Below are 15,305 nucleotides of genomic sequence, written 5' to 3'. Positions count from 1 at the left end.
CAGAAGTGGGTAATCAGAGGTGGGGAATCAGAGGCGGGGAATCAGAGGCGGAGAATCAGAGGCGGGGAATCTGAGGCAGGGAATCTGTGGTGGGGAAACAGAGGCGGGGAAACAGGTGGGTAAACAGAGGTGGGTAAACATAGGCGGGGAATCAGAGGCGCGGAATCAGAGGCGGGGAATCAGAATCAGCGAATCAGAGGCGGGGCAATCAGAAGTGGGGAATCAGAGGCGGGGAATCAGAGGCGGGGAAACAGAGGCGGAGAATCAGAGGCGGGGAATCAGACGCGGGGAATCAGAGGCGGGGAATCAGAAGTGGGGAATCAGAGGTGGGGAATCAGAGGCGGGGAATCAGAGGCAGGTAATCAGAGGCGGGCAATCAGATGCAGGGAATCAGAGGCAGGGAATCAGAGGCGGGCAATCAGATGCAGGGAATCAGAGGCAGGGAATCAGAGGCAGGGAATCAGAGGCAGGGAATCTGAGGCAGGGAATCTGTGTTGGGGAACCAGAGGCGGGAAAACAGGCGGGTAAACAGAGGCGGGTAAACATAGGTGGGGAATCAGAGGCGGGGAATCAGAGTCGGGGAATCAGAGGCGGAGAATCAGAGCCGGGAAATCAGAGGCGGGGAATCTGAGGCGGGGAATCAGATGCAGGGAATCAGATGCGGGGCATCAGAGGCGCGGTATCAGAGGTGGGGATTTAGAGGCGGGGAATCAGAGGCGGGGAATCAGAGGCATGGAATCAGAGGCGGGGAATCAGAGGCGGGGAATCAGAAGTGGGGAATCAGAGGTAGGGAATCAGAGGCGGGGAATCAGAGGCGGGGAATCAGAGGCAGGGAATCAGAAGTGGGGAATCAGACGTGGGGAATCAGAGGCGGGGAATCAGAGGCGGAGAATCAGAGGCGGGCAATCAGATGCAGGGAATCAGAGGCAGGGAATCAGAGGCAGGGAATCTGAGGCAGGGAATGTGAGGTGGGGAATCAGAGGCGGGGAAACAGGTGGGTAAACAGAGGCGGGTAAACATAGGCGGGGAATCAGAGGCGCGGAATCAGAGGCGGGGAATCAGAGGCAGGGAATCAGAGGCGGGGAATAAGAGGCGGGGAATCAGATGCGGGGAATCAGAGGTGGGGAATCAGAGGCGGGGTATCAGAGGAGGGGAATCAGAGGCGGGGAATCAGAGGCGGGGAATCAGAGGCGGGGAATCAGAGGCGTGCAATCAGAGGTGTGGAATCAGAGGCGGGGAATCAGAAGTGGGGAATCAGAGGTGGGGAATCAGAGGCGGGGAATCAGAATAAGGGAATCAGAGGCGGGCAATAATAGGTGGGGAATCAGAGGTGGGGAATCAGAGGCTGGGAATCAGCGGCGGGGAATCAGAGGGGGGAATCAGAGGTGGGGAATCAGAGGCAGGGAATCAGAGGCAGGGAATCAGAGGCGGGAAATCAGAGGCTGCGAATCTGAGGCGTGGAATCAGAGGTGGGGAAAGAGATGTGGGGAAACGTAGGCCAGGAAAGTTGCGCGGAAAGGGAGGCGGTGAATCAGAGGCGGGGAATCAGAGGCGGGGAATCAGAGGCGGGGAATCAGAGGCGTGGAATCAGAGGTGGGGAAAGAGATGTGGGGAAACAGGCGGGTAAACAGAAGCGGGTAAACATAGCTGCATAAATAGAGGCAGCGAAAGAGATGGGCGAAACATAGTGGTTGGAACTTGTGTGTTGAAAATTAGGTACACAGAACAGATCAAACAGAGTTGTTGAAATTGAGGGAGGGAAAGAGAGGCACAGAAAGAGTGGAGGGGAAAGAGTGCAGGCAAAATAGAGGCGTAGAGACAGAGGTGGGGAATCAGAGGCGGGGAATCAGAGGCGGGGAATCAGAGGCAGGGAATCAGATGAAGGGAATCTGATGCAGGGAATCTGAGGCAGGGAATCTGAGGCAGGAAATCGGAGGCAGGGAATCTGAGGCACGGAATCAGTAGAAAGTTATCAGAGGCAGGGTATCAGAGGCGGAGAATCAGAGGTGGGGAATCAGAAGTGGGGAATCAGAGGTGGGGAATCAGAGGCGTGGAATCAGAGGTGGGGAATCAGAGGCGGGGAATCAGAGGCAGGGAATCAGATGAAGGGAATCTGATGCAGGGAATCTGAGGCAGGGTATCTGAGGCAGGGAATCTGTGGCAGGGAATCTGATGCGGGTTATCAGAAGGGGGAAATGAGATGTGGGAAACGAGATGCAGAGAAAGAGGCACGGAAATAGAGGCAGGGAAAGAGAGGCAGGGTATCAGGGGCGTGTAATCAGAGGCGTGGAATCAGAGGCGGGGATTCAGAGACACAGAAAGAGAGGCGTGGAATCAGAGGTGCGGAATCAGAGCTGGTGAATCAGAAGCAGAGCAACAGAGGTGGTGAAACATGGGTGCGGAATCGGACACGGGGAATAAGAGGTGGGGACTCAGAGGCCAGGAATCAGAGGCAGGGAATCAGAGGCAGGTTATCAGAGGCAGGGAATCAGAGGTAGGGAATCAGAGGCGGGGAATCAGAGGCGGGGAATCAGAGGCGGGGAATCAGAGGTGGGGAATCTGAGGCGGAGAATCAGAGGTGGACAATCAGATGCAGGAAATCAGAGGCAGGGAATCAGAGGCAGGGAATCAGAGGCAGGGAATCTGAGGTGGGGAATCAGAGGCGGGGAATCAGAGGCAGGGAATCAGATGAAGGGAATCTGATGCAGGGAATCTGAGGCAGGGAATCTGAGGCAGGGAATCTGTGGCAGGGAAACTGATGCGGGTTATCAGAAGGGGGAAATGAGATGTGGGAAACGAGATGCAGAGAAAGAGGCACGGAAATATAGGCAGGGAAAGAGAGGCAGGGAATCAGAGGCGGGGAATCAGAGGTGGGGAATCAGAGGCGGGTAAACAGAGGCGGGGAATCAGAGGCAGGGAATCAGCCGCGGGGAATCAGAGGCAGGGAATCAGATGAAGGGAATCTGATGCAGGGAATCTGAGGCAGGGTATCTGAGGCAGGAAATCTGTGGCAGGGAATCTGATGCGGGTTATCAGAAGGGGGAAATGAGATGTGGGAAACGAGATGCAGAGAAAGAGGCACGGAAATAGAGGCAGGGAAAGAGAGGCAGGGTATCAGAGGCGGGTAATCAGAGGCGTGGAATCAGAGGCGGGGAATCAGAGACACAGAAAGAGAGGCGTGGATTCAGAGGTGCGGAATCAGAGCCGGTGAATCTGAGCCGGGAAATCAGAAGCAGAGCAACAGAGGTGGTGAATCATGGGTGCGGAATCGGACACGGGGAATCAGAGGTGGGGACTCAGAGGCCGGGAATCAGAGGCAGGGAATCAGAGGCAGGTTATCAGAGGCAGGGAATCAGAGGTGGGGAATCAGAGGCGGGGAATCAGAGGCGGTGAATCAGAGGCGGGGAATCAGAGGCAGGGAATCAGAGGCGGAGAATCAGAGGCGGGCAATCAGATGCAGGAAATCAGAGGCAGGGAATCAGAGGCAGGGAATCAGAGGCAGGGAATCTGAGGCAGAGAGTCAGAGGTGGGGAATCAGAGGCGGGGATTCAGAGGCAGGGAATCAGATGAAGGGAATCTGATGCAGGGAATCTGAGGCAGGGAATCTGAGGCAGGGAATCTGTGGCAGGGAATGTGATGCGGGTTATCAGAAGGGGGAAATGAGATGTGGGATACGAGATGCAGAGAAAGAGGCACGGAAATAGAGGCAGGGAAAGAGAGGCAGGGAATCAGAGGCGGGGAATCAGAGGTGGGGAATCAGAGGCTGGGAATCAGCGGCGGGGAATCAGAGGGGGGAATCAGAGGTGGGGAATCAGAGGCAGGGAATCAGAGGCAGGGAATCAGAGGCGGGAAATCAGAGGCGGCGAATCTGAGGCGTGGAATCAGAGGTGGGGAAAGAGATGTGGGGAAACGTAGGCCAGGAAAGTTGCGCGGAAAGGGAGGCGGTGAATCAGAGGCGGGGAATCAGAGGCGGGGAATCAGAGGCGGGGAATCAGAGGCGTGGAATCAGAGGTGGGGAAAGAGATGTGGGGAAACAGGCGGGTAAACAGAAGCGGGTAAACATAGCTGCATAAATAGAGGCAGCGAAAGAGATGGGCGAAACATAGTGGTTGGAACTTGTGTGTTGAAAATTAGGTACACAGAACAGATCAAACAGAGTTGTTGAAATTGAGGGAGGGAAAGAGAGGCACAGAAAGAGTGGAGGGGAAAGAGTGCAGGCAAAATAGAGGCGTAGAGACAGAGGTGGGGAATCAGAGGCGGGGAATCAGAGGCGGGGAATCAGAGGCAGGGAATCAGATGAAGGGAATCTGATGCAGGGAATCTGAGGCAGGGAATCTGAGGCAGGAAATCGGAGGCAGGGAATCTGAGGCACGGAATCAGTAAAAAGTTATCAGAGGCAGGGTATCAGAGGCGGAGAATCAGAGGTGGGGAATCAGAAGTGGGGAATCAGAGGTGGGGAATCAGAGGCGTGGAATCAGAGGCGGGGAATCAGAGGTGGGGAATCAGAAGTGGGGAATCAGAGGTGGGGAATCAGAGGCGGGGAATCAGAGGCGTGGAATCAGAGGCGGGCAATCAGAAGTGGGGAATCAGAGGCGGGGAATCAGAGGCGGGGATCAGAGGTGGTGAATCAGAGGCGGGGAATCAGAGGCGGGGAATCAGAGGCGGGGAATCAGAAGTGGGGAATCAGAGGTGGGGAATCAGAGGCAGGGAATCAGAGGCGGGCAATCAGATGCAGGGAATCAGAGGCAGGGAATCAGACGCAGGGAATCAAATGAAGGGAATCTGATGCAGGGAATCTGAGGCAGGGAATCTGAGGCAGGGAATCTGTGGTGCGGAATCAGAGGCGGGAAAACAGGCGTGTAAACAGAGGCGGGTAAACATAGGCGGGGAATCAGAGGCGTGGAATCAGAGGCGGGAAATCAGAGGCGGGGAAAGATATGTGGGGAAAAGTAGGCCAGGAAAGTTGAGCGGAAAGGGAGGCAGTGAATCAGAGGTGGGGAATCAGAGGCGGGGAATCAGAGGCGGGGAATCAGAGGCGGGGAATCAGAGGCGGGGAATCAGAAGTGGGTAATCAGAGGTGGGGAATCAGAGGCGGGGAATCAGAGGCGGAGAATCAGAGGCGGGGAATCTGAGGCCGGGAATCTGAGGTGGGGAAACAGAGGCGGGGAAACAGGTGGGTAAACAGAGGTGGGTAAACATAGGCGGGGAATCAGAGGCGCGGAATCAGAGGCGGGGAATCAGAAGCAGGGAATCAGAGGCGGGGAATCAGAGGCGGGGAATCAGATGCGGGGAATCAGAAGTGGGGAATCAGAGGCGGGGTATCAGAGGAGGGGAATGAGAGGCGGGGAATGAGAGGCGGGGAATCAGAGGCGGGGAATTAGAGGCGTGGAATCAAAGGCGGGGAATCAGAGGCGGGGAATCAGAAGTGGGGAATCAGAGGTGGGGAATCAGAGGCGGGGAATCAGAATCAGCGAATCAGAGGCGGGGCAATCAGAGGTGGGGAATCAGAGGCGGGGAATCAGAGGCGGGGAAACAGAGGCGGTGAATCAGAGGCGGGGAATCAGACGCGGGGAATCAGAGGCGGGGAATCAGAAGTGGGGAATCAGAGGTGGGGAATCAGAGGCGGGGAATCAGAGGCAGGTAATCAGAGGCGGGCAATCAGATGCAGGGAATCAGAGGCAGGGAATCAGAGGCGGGCAATCAGATGCAGGGAATCAGAGGCAGGGAATCAGAGGCAGGGAATCAGAGGCAGGGAATCTGAGGCAGGGAATCTGTGTTGGGGAACCAGAGGCGGGAAAACAGGCGGGTAAACAGAGGCGGGTAAACATAGGTGGGGAATCAGAGGCGGGGAATCAGAGTCGGGGAATCAGAGGCGGAGAATCAGAGCCGGGAAATCAGAGGCGGGGAATCTGAGGCGGGGAATCAGATGCAGGGAATCAGATGCGGGGCATCAGAGGCGCGGTATCAGAGGCGGGGAATTAGAGGCGGGGAATCAGAGGCGGGGAATCAGAGGCATGGAATCAGAGGCGGGGAATCAGAGGCGGGGAATCAGAAGTGGGGAATCAGAGGTAGGGAATCAGAGGCGGGGAATCAGAGGCGGGGAATCAGAGGCAGGGAATCAGAAGTGGGGAATCAGACGTGGGGAATCAGAGGCGGGGAATCAGAGGCGGAGAATCAGAGGCGGGCAATCAGATGCAGGGAATCAGAGGCAGGGAATCAGAGGCAGGGAATCTGAGGCAGGGAATGTGAGGTGGGGAATCAGAGGCGGGGAAACAGGTGGGTAAACAGAGGCGGGTAAACATAGGCAGGGAATCTGTGGCAGGGAATGTGATGCGGGTTATCAGAAGGGGGAAATGAGATGTGGGATACGAGATGCAGAGAAAGAGGCACGGAAATAGAGGCAGGGAAAGAGAGGCAGTGAATCAGAGGCGGGGAATCAGAGGTGGGGAATCAGAGGCTGGGAATCAGCGGCGGGGAATCAGAGGGGGGAATCAGAGGTGGGGAATCAGAGGCAGGGAATCAGAGGCAGGGAATCAGAGGCGGGAAATCAGAGGCGGCGAATCTGAGGCGTGGAATCAGAGGTGGGGAAAGAGATGTGGGGAAACGTAGGCCAGGAAAGTTGCGCGGAAAGGGAGGCGGTGAATCAGAGGCGGGGAATCAGAGGCGGGGAATCAGAGGCGGGGAATCAGAGGCGTGGAATCAGAGGTGGGGAAAGAGATGTGGGGAAACAGGCGGGTAAACAGAAGCGGGTAAACATAGCTGCATAAATAGAGGCAGCGAAAGAGATGGGCGAAACATAGTGGTTGGAACTTGTGTGTTGAAAATTAGGTACACAGAACAGATCAAACAGAGTTGTTGAAATTGAGGGAGGGAAAGAGAGGCACAGAAAGAGTGGAGGGGAAAGAGTGCAGGCAAAATAGAGGCGTAGAGACAGAGGTGGGGAATCAGAGGCGGGGAATCAGAGGCGGGGAATCAGAGGCAGGGAATCAGATGAAGGGAATCTGATGCAGGGAATCTGAGGCAGGGAATCTGAGGCAGGAAATCGGAGGCAGGGAATCTGAGGCACGGAATCAGTAAAAAGTTATCAGAGGCAGGGTATCAGAGGCGGAGAATCAGAGGTGGGGAATCAGAAGTGGGGAATCAGAGGTGGGGAATCAGAGGCGTGGAATCAGAGGCGGGGAATCAGAGGTGGGGAATCAGAAGTGGGGAATCAGAGGTGGGGAATCAGAGGCGGGGAATCAGAGGCGTGGAATCAGAGGCGGGCAATCAGAAGTGGGGAATCAGAGGCGGGGAATCAGAGGCGGGGATCAGAGGTGATGAATCAGAGGCGGGGAATCAGAGGCGGGGAATCAGAGGCGGGGAATCAGAAGTGGGGAATCAGAGGTGGGGAATCAGAGGCAGGGAATCAGAGGCGGGCAATCAGATGCAGGGAATCCGAGGCAGGGAATCAGACGCAGGGAATCAAATGAAGGGAATCTGATGCAGGGAATCTGAGGCAGGGAATCTGAGGCAGGGAATCTGTGGTGCGGAATCAGAGGCGGGAAAACAGGCGTGTAAACAGAGGCGGGTAAACATAGGCGGGGAATCAGAGGCGTGGAATCAGAGGCGGGAAATCAGAGGCGGGGAAAGATATGTGGGGAAAAGTAGGCCAGGAAAGTTGAGCGGAAAGGGAGGCAGTGAATCAGAGGTGGGGAATCAGAGGCGGGGAATCAGAGGCGGGGAATCAGAGGCGGGGAATCAGAGGCGGGGAATCAGAAGTGGGTAATCAGAGGTGGGGAATCAGAGGCGGGGAATCAGAGGCGGAGAATCAGAGGCGGGGAATCTGAGGCCGGGAATCTGAGGTGGGGAAACAGAGGCGGGGAAACAGGTGGGTAAACAGAGGTGGGTAAACATAGGCGGGGAATCAGAGGCGCGGAATCAGAGGCGGGGAATCAGAAGCAGGGAATCAGAGGCGGGGAATCAGAGGTGGGGAATCAGATGCGGGGAATCAGAAGTGGGGAATCAGAGGCGGGGTATCAGAGGAGGGGAATGAGAGGCGGGGAATGAGAGGCGGGGAATCAGAGGCGGGGAATTAGAGGCGTGGAATCAGAGGCGGGGAATCAGAGGCGGGGAATCAGAAGTGGGGAATCAGAGGTGGGGAATCAGAGGCGGGGAATCAGAATCAGCGAATCAGAGGCGGGGCAATCAGAGGTGGGGAATCAGAGGCGGGGAATCAGAGGCGGGGAAACAGAGGCGGTGAATCAGAGGCGGGGAATCAGACGCGGGGAATCAGAGGCGGGGAATCAGAAGTGGGGAATCAGAGGTGGGGAATCAGAGGCGGGGAATCAGAGGCAGGTAATCAGAGGCGGGCAATCAGATGCAGGGAATCAGAGGCAGGGAATCAGAGGCAGGGAATCAGAGGCAGGGAATCTGAGGCAGGGAATCTGTGTTGGGGAACCAGAGGCGGGAAAACAGGCGGGTAAACAGAGGCGGGTAAACATAGGTGGGGAATCAGAGGCGGGGAATCAGAGTCGGGGAATCAGAGGCGGAGAATCAGAGCCGGGAAATCAGAGGCGGGGAATCTGAGGCGGGGAATCAGATGCAGGGAATCAGATGCGGGGCATCAGAGGCGCGGTATCAGAGGCGGGGAATTAGAGGCGGGGAATCAGAGGCGGGGAATCAGAGGCATGGAATCAGAGGCGGGGAATCAGAGGCGGGGAATCAGAAGTGGGGAATCAGAGGTAGGGAATCAGAGGCGGGGAATCAGAGGCGGGGAATCAGAGGCAGGGAATCAGAAGTGGGGAATCAGACGTGGGGAATCAGAGGCGGGGAATCAGAGGCGGAGAATCAGAGGCGGGCAATCAGATGCAGGGAATCAGAGGCAGGGAATCAGAGGCAGGGAATCTGAGGCAGGGAATGTGAGGTGGGGAATCAGAGGCGGGGAAACAGGTGGGTAAACAGAGGCGGGTAAACATAGGCGGGGAATCAGTGGCGCGGAATCAGAGGCGGGGAATCAGTGGCAGGGAATCAGAGGCGGGGAATCAGAGGCGGGGAATCAGATGCGGGGAATCAGAGGTGGGGAATCAGAGGCGGGGTATCAGAGGAGGGGAATCAGAGGCGGGGAATCAGAGGCGGGGAATCAGAGGCGGGGAATCAGAGGCGTGCAATCAGAGGTGTGGAATCAGAGGCGGGGAATCAGAAGTGGGGAATCAGAGGTGGGGAATCAGAGGCGGGGAATCAGAATAAGGGAATCAGAGGCGGGCAATCATAGGTGGGGAATCAGAGGAGGGGAATCAGAGGCGGGGAATCAGAGGCGGTGATTTCGAGGCGGGGAATCAGACGCGGGAATCAGAGGCGGGGAATCAGAAGTGGGGAATCAGAGGTGGGGAATCTGAGGCGGGGAATCAGAGGCAGGTAATCAGAGGCGGGCAATCAGATGCAGGGAATCAGAGGCAGGGAATCAGAGGCAGGGAATCTGAGGCTGGGAAGCTGAGGCAGGGAATCTGAGGTGGGCAATCAGAGGCAGGGAATCAGAGGCAGGGAATCTGAGGCAGGGTATCTGAGGCAGGAAATCTGTGGCAGGGAATCTGATGCGGGTTATCAGAAGGGGGAAATGAGATGTGGGAAACGAGATGCAGAGAAAGAGGCACGGAAATAGAGGCAGGGAAAGAGAGGCAGGGTATCAGAGGCGGGTAATCAGAGGCGTGGAATCAGAGGCGGGGAATCAGAGACACAGAAAGAGAGGCGTGGATTCAGAGGTGCGGAATCAGAGCCGGTGAATCTGAGCCGGGAAATCAGAAGCAGAGCAACAGAGGTGGTGAATCATGGGTGCGGAATCGGACACGGGGAATCAGAGGTGGGGACTCAGAGGCCGGGAATCAGAGGCAGGGAATCAGAGGCAGGTTATCAGAGGCAGGGAATCAGAGGTGGGGAATCAGAGGCGGGGAATCAGAGGCGGTGAATCAGAGGCGGGGAATCAGAGGCGGGGAATCAGAGGCGGAGAATCAGAGGCGGGCAATCAGATGCAGGAAATCAGAGGCAGGGAATCAGAGGCAGGGAATCAGAGGCAGGGAATCTGAGGCAGAGAGTCAGAGGTGGGGAATCAGAGGTGGGGAATCAGAGGCGGGGATTCAGAGGCAGGGAATCAGATGAAGGGAATCTGATGCAGGGAATCTGAGGCAGGGAATCTGAGGCAGGGAATCTGTGGCAGGGATTGTGATGCGGGTTATCAGAAGGGGGAAATGAGATGTGGGAAACGAGATGCAGAGAAAGAGGCACGGAAATAGAGGCAGGGAAAGAGAGGCAGGGAATCAGAGGCGGGGAATCAGAGGTGGGGAATCAGAGGCTGGGAATCAGCGGCGGGGAATCAGAGGGGGGAATCAGAGGTGGGGAATCAGAGGCAGGGAATCAGAGGCAGGGAATCAGAGGCGGGAAATCAGAGGCGGCGAATCTGAGGCGTGGAATCAGAGGTGGGGAAAGAGATGTGGGGAAACGTAGGCCAGGAAAGTTGCGCGGAAAGGGAGGCGGTGAATCAGAGGCTGGGAAACAGAGGCGGGGAATCAGAGGCGGGGAATCAGAGGCGTGGAATCAGAGGTGGGGAAAGAGATGTGGGGAAACAGGCGGGTAAACAGAAGCGGGTAAACATAGCTGCATAAATAGAGGCAGCGAAAGAGATGGGCGAAACATAGTGGTTGGAACTTGTGTGTTGAAAATTAGGTACACAGAACAGATCAAACAGAGTTGTTGAAATTGAGGGAGGGAAAGAGAGGCACAGAAAGAGTGGAGGGGAAAGAGTGCAGGCAAAATAGAGGCGTAGAGACAGAGGTGGGGAATCAGAGGCGGGGAATCAGAGGCGGGGAATCAGAGGCAGGGAATCAGATGAAGGGAATCTGATGCAGGGAATCTGAGGCAGGGAATCTGAGGCAGGAAATCGGAGGCAGGGAATCTGAGGCACGGAATCAGTAAAAAGTTATCAGAGGCAGGGTATCAGAGGCGGAGAATCAGAGGTGGGGAATCAGAAGTGGGGAATCAGAGGTGGGGAATCAGAGGCGTGGAATCAGAGGCGGGGAATCAGAGGTGGGGAATCAGAAGTGGGGAATCAGAGGTGGGGAATCAGAGGCGGGGAATCAGAGGCGTGGAATCAGAGGCGGGCAATCAGAAGTGGGGAATCAGAGGCGGGGAATCAGAGGCGGGGATCAGAGGCGGTGAATCAGAGGCGGGGAATCAGAGGCGGGGAATCAGAGGCGGGGAATCAGAAGTGGGGAATCAGAGGTGGGGAATCAGAGGCAGGGAATCAGAGGCGGGCAATCAGATGCAGGGAATCAGAGGCAGGGAATCAGACGCAGGGAATCAAATTAAGGGAATCTGATGCAGGGAATCTGAGGCAGGGAATCTGAGGCAGGGAATCTGTGGAGCGGAATCAGAGGCGGGAAAACAGGCGTGTAAACAGAGGCGGGTAAACATAGGCGGGGAATCAGAGGCGTGGAATCAGAGGCGGGAAATCAGAGGCGGGGAAAGATATGTGGGGAAAAGTAGGCCAGGAAAGTTGAGCGGAAAGGGAGGCAGTGAATCAGAGGTGGGGAATCAGAGGCGGGGAATCAGAGGCGGGGAATCAGAGGCGGGGAATCAGAGGCGGGGTATCAGAAGTGGGTAATCAGAGGTGGGGAATCAGAGGCGGGGAATCAGAGGCGGAGAATCAGAGGCGGGGAATCTGAGGCAGGGAATCTGTGGTGGGGAAACAGAGGCGGGGAAACAGGTGGGTAAACAGAGGTGGGTAAACATAGGCGGGGAATCAGAGGCGCGGAATCAGAGGCGGGGAATCAGAAGCAGGGAATCAGAGGCGGGGAATCAGAGGCGGGGAATCAGATGCGGGGAATCAGAAGTGGGGAATCAGAGGCGGGGTATCAGAGGAGGGGAATGAGAGGAGGGGAATGAGAGGCGGGGAATCAGAGGCGGGGAATTAGAGGCGTGGAATCAGAAGTGGGGAATCAGAGGTGGGGAATCAGAGGCGGGGAATCAGAATCAGCGAATCAGAGGCGGGGCAATCAGAGGTGGGGAATCAGAGGCGGGGAATCAGAGGCGGGGAAACAGAGGCGGAGAATCAGAGGCGGGGAATCAGACGCGGGGAATCAGAGGCGGGGAATCAGAAGTGGGGAATCAGAGGTGGGGAATCAGAGGCGGGGAATCAGAGGCAGGTAATCAGAGGCGGGCAATCAGATGCAGGGAATCAGAGGCAGGGAATCAGAGGCGGGCAATCAGATGCAGGGAATCAGAGGCAGGGAATCAGAGGCAGGGAATCAGAGGCAGGGAATCTGAGGCAGGGAATCTGTGTTGGGGAACCAGAGGCGGGAAAACAGGCGGGTAAACAGAGGCGGGTAAACATAGGTGGGGAATCAGAGGCGGGGAATCAGAGTCGGGGAATCAGAGGCGGAGAATCAGAGCCGGGAAATCAGAGGCGGGGAATCTGAGGTGGGGAATCAGATGCAGGGAATCAGATGCGGGGCATCAGAGGCACGGTATCAGAGGTGGGGATTTAGAGGCGGGGAATCAGAGGCGGGGAATCAGAGGCATGGAATCAGAGGCGGGGAATCAGAGGCGGGGAATCAGAAGTGGGGAATCAGAGGTAGGGAATCAGAGGCGGGGAATCAGAGGCGGGGAATCAGAGGCAGGGAATCAGAAGTGGGGAATCAGACGTGGGGAATCAGAGGCGGGGAATCAGAGGCGGAGAATCAGAGGCGGGCAATCAGATGCAGGGAATCAGAGGCAGGGAATCAGAGGCAGGGAATCTGAGGCAGGGAATGTGAGGTGGGGAATCAGAGGCGGGGAAACAGGTGGGTAAACAGAGGCGGGTAAACATAGGCGGGGAATCAGAGGCGCGGAATCAGAGGCGGGGAATCAGAGGCAGGGAATCAGAGGCGGGGAATCAGAGGCGGGGAATCAGATGCGGGGAATCAGAGGTGGGGAATCAGAGGCGGGGTATCAGAGGAGGGGAATCAGAGGCGGGGAATCAGAGGCGGGGAATCAGAGGCGGGGAATCAGAGGCGTGCAATCAGAGGTGTGGAATCAGAGGCGGGGAATCAGAAGTGGGGAATCAGAGGTGGGGAATCAGAGGCGGGGAATCAGAATAAGGGAATCAGAGGCGGGCAATCATAGGTGGGGAATCAGAGGTGGGGAATCAGAGGCTGGGAATCAGCGGCGGGGAATCAGAGGGGGGAATCAGACGTGGGGAATCAGAGGCAGGGAATCAGAGGCAGGGAATCAGAGGCGGGAAATCAGAGGCGGCGAATCTGAGGCGTGGAATCAGAGGTGGGGAAAGAGATGTGGGGAAACGTAGGCCAGGAAAGTTGCGCGGAAAGGGAGGCGGTGAATCAGAGGCGGGGAATCAGAGGCGGGGAATCAGAGGCGGGGAATCAGAGGCGTGGAATCAGAGGTGGGGAAAGAGATGTGGGGAAACAGGCGGGTAAACAGAAGCGGGTAAACATAGCTGCATAAATAGAGGCAGCGAAAGAGATGGGCGAAACATAGTGGTTGGAACTTGTGTGTTGAAAATTAGGTACACAGAACAGATCAAACAGAGTTGTTGAAATTGAGGGAGGGAAAGAGAGGCACAGAAAGAGTGGAGGGGAAAGAGTGCAGGCAAAATAGAGGCGTAGAGACAGAGGTGGGGAATCAGAGGCGGGGAATCAGAGGCGGGGAATCAGAGGCAGGGAATCAGATGAAGGGAATCTGATGCAGGGAATCTGAGGCAGGGAATCTGAGGCAGGAAATCGGAGGCAGGGAATCTGAGGCACGGAATCAGTAGAAAGTTATCAGAGGCAGGGTATCAGAGGCGGAGAATCAGAGGTGGGGAATCAGAAGTGGGGAATCAGAGGTGGGGAATCAGAGGCGTGGAATCAGAGGCGGGGAATCAGAGGTGGGGAATCAGAAGTGGGGAATCAGAGGTGGGGAATCAGAGGCGGGGAATCAGAGGCGTGGAATCAGAGGCGGGCAATCAGAAGTGGGGAATCAGAGGCGGGGAATCAGAGGCGTGCAATCAGAGGTGTGGAATCAGAGGCGGGGAATCAGAAGTGGGGAATCAGAGGTGGGGAATCAGAGGCGGGGAATCAGAATAAGGGAATCAGAGGCGGGCAATCATAGGTGGGGAATCAGAGGAGGGGAATCAGAGGCGGGGAATCAGAGGCGGTGATTTCGAGGCGGGGAATCAGACGCGGGAATCAGAGGCGGGGAATCAGAAGTGGGGAATCAGAGGTGGGGAATCTGAGGCGGGGAATCAGAGGCAGGTAATCAGAGGCGGGCAATCAGATGCAGGGAATCAGAGGCAGGGAATCAGAGGCAGGGAATCTTAGGCTGGGAATCTGAGGCAGGGAATCTGAGGTGGGCAATCAGAGGTGGGAAAACAGGCGGGTAAACAGAGGCGGGTAAACATAGGCGGGGAATCAGAGGCGCGGAATCAGAGGCGGGGAATCAGAGGCGGGGAATCAGAGTCGGGGAATCAGAGGCGGGGAATCTGAGGCAGGGAATCAGATGCAGGGAATCAGAGGCAGGGAATCAGAGGCAGGGAACCTGAGATGGCGAATATGAGGTGGTGAATCAGAGGCGGGGAAACAGTCGGGTAAACAGAGGCGGGGAATCAGAGGCAGGGAATCAGCCGCGGGGAATCAGAGGCAGGGAATCAGATGAAGGGAATCTGATGCAGGGAATCTGAGGCAGGGTATCTGAGGAAGGAAATCTGTGGCAGGGAATCTGATGCGGGTTATCAGAAGGGGGAAATGAGATGTGGGAAACGAGATGCAGAGAAAGAGGCACGGAAATAGAGGCAGGGAAAGAGAGGCAGGGTATCAGAGGCGGGTAATCAGAGGCGTGGAATCAGAGGCGGGGAATCAGAGACACAGAAAGAGAGGCGTGGATTCAGAGGTGCGGAATCAGAGCCGGTGAATCTGAGCCGGGAAATCAGAAGCAGAGCAACAGAGGTGGTGAATCATGGGTGCGGAATCGGACACGGGGAATCAGAGGTGGGGACTCAGAGGCCGGGAATCAGAGGCAGGGAATCAGAGGCAGGTAATCAGAGGCAGGGAATCAGAGGTGGGGAATCAGAGGCGGGGAATCAGAGGCGGTGAATCAGAGGCGGGGAATCAGAGGCGGGGAATCAGAGGCGGAGAATCAGAGGCGGGCAATCAGATGCAGGAAATCAGAGGCAGGGAATCAGAGGCAGGGAATCAGAGGCAGGGAATCTGAGGCAGAGAGTCAGAGGTGGGGAATCAGAGGTGGGGAATCAGAGGCGGGGATTCAGAGGCAGGGAATCAGATGAAGGGAATCTGATGCAGGGA

The sequence above is a fragment of the Narcine bancroftii genome, chromosome 4 (genome assembly GCF_036971445.1).
Source record: "Narcine bancroftii isolate sNarBan1 chromosome 4, sNarBan1.hap1, whole genome shotgun sequence".
NCBI lineage: Eukaryota > Metazoa > Chordata > Chondrichthyes > Torpediniformes > Narcinidae > Narcine > Narcine bancroftii.
The sequence above is the reverse complement of the archived record's forward strand: the minus strand, read 5'-3'. Positions refer to the sequence as shown.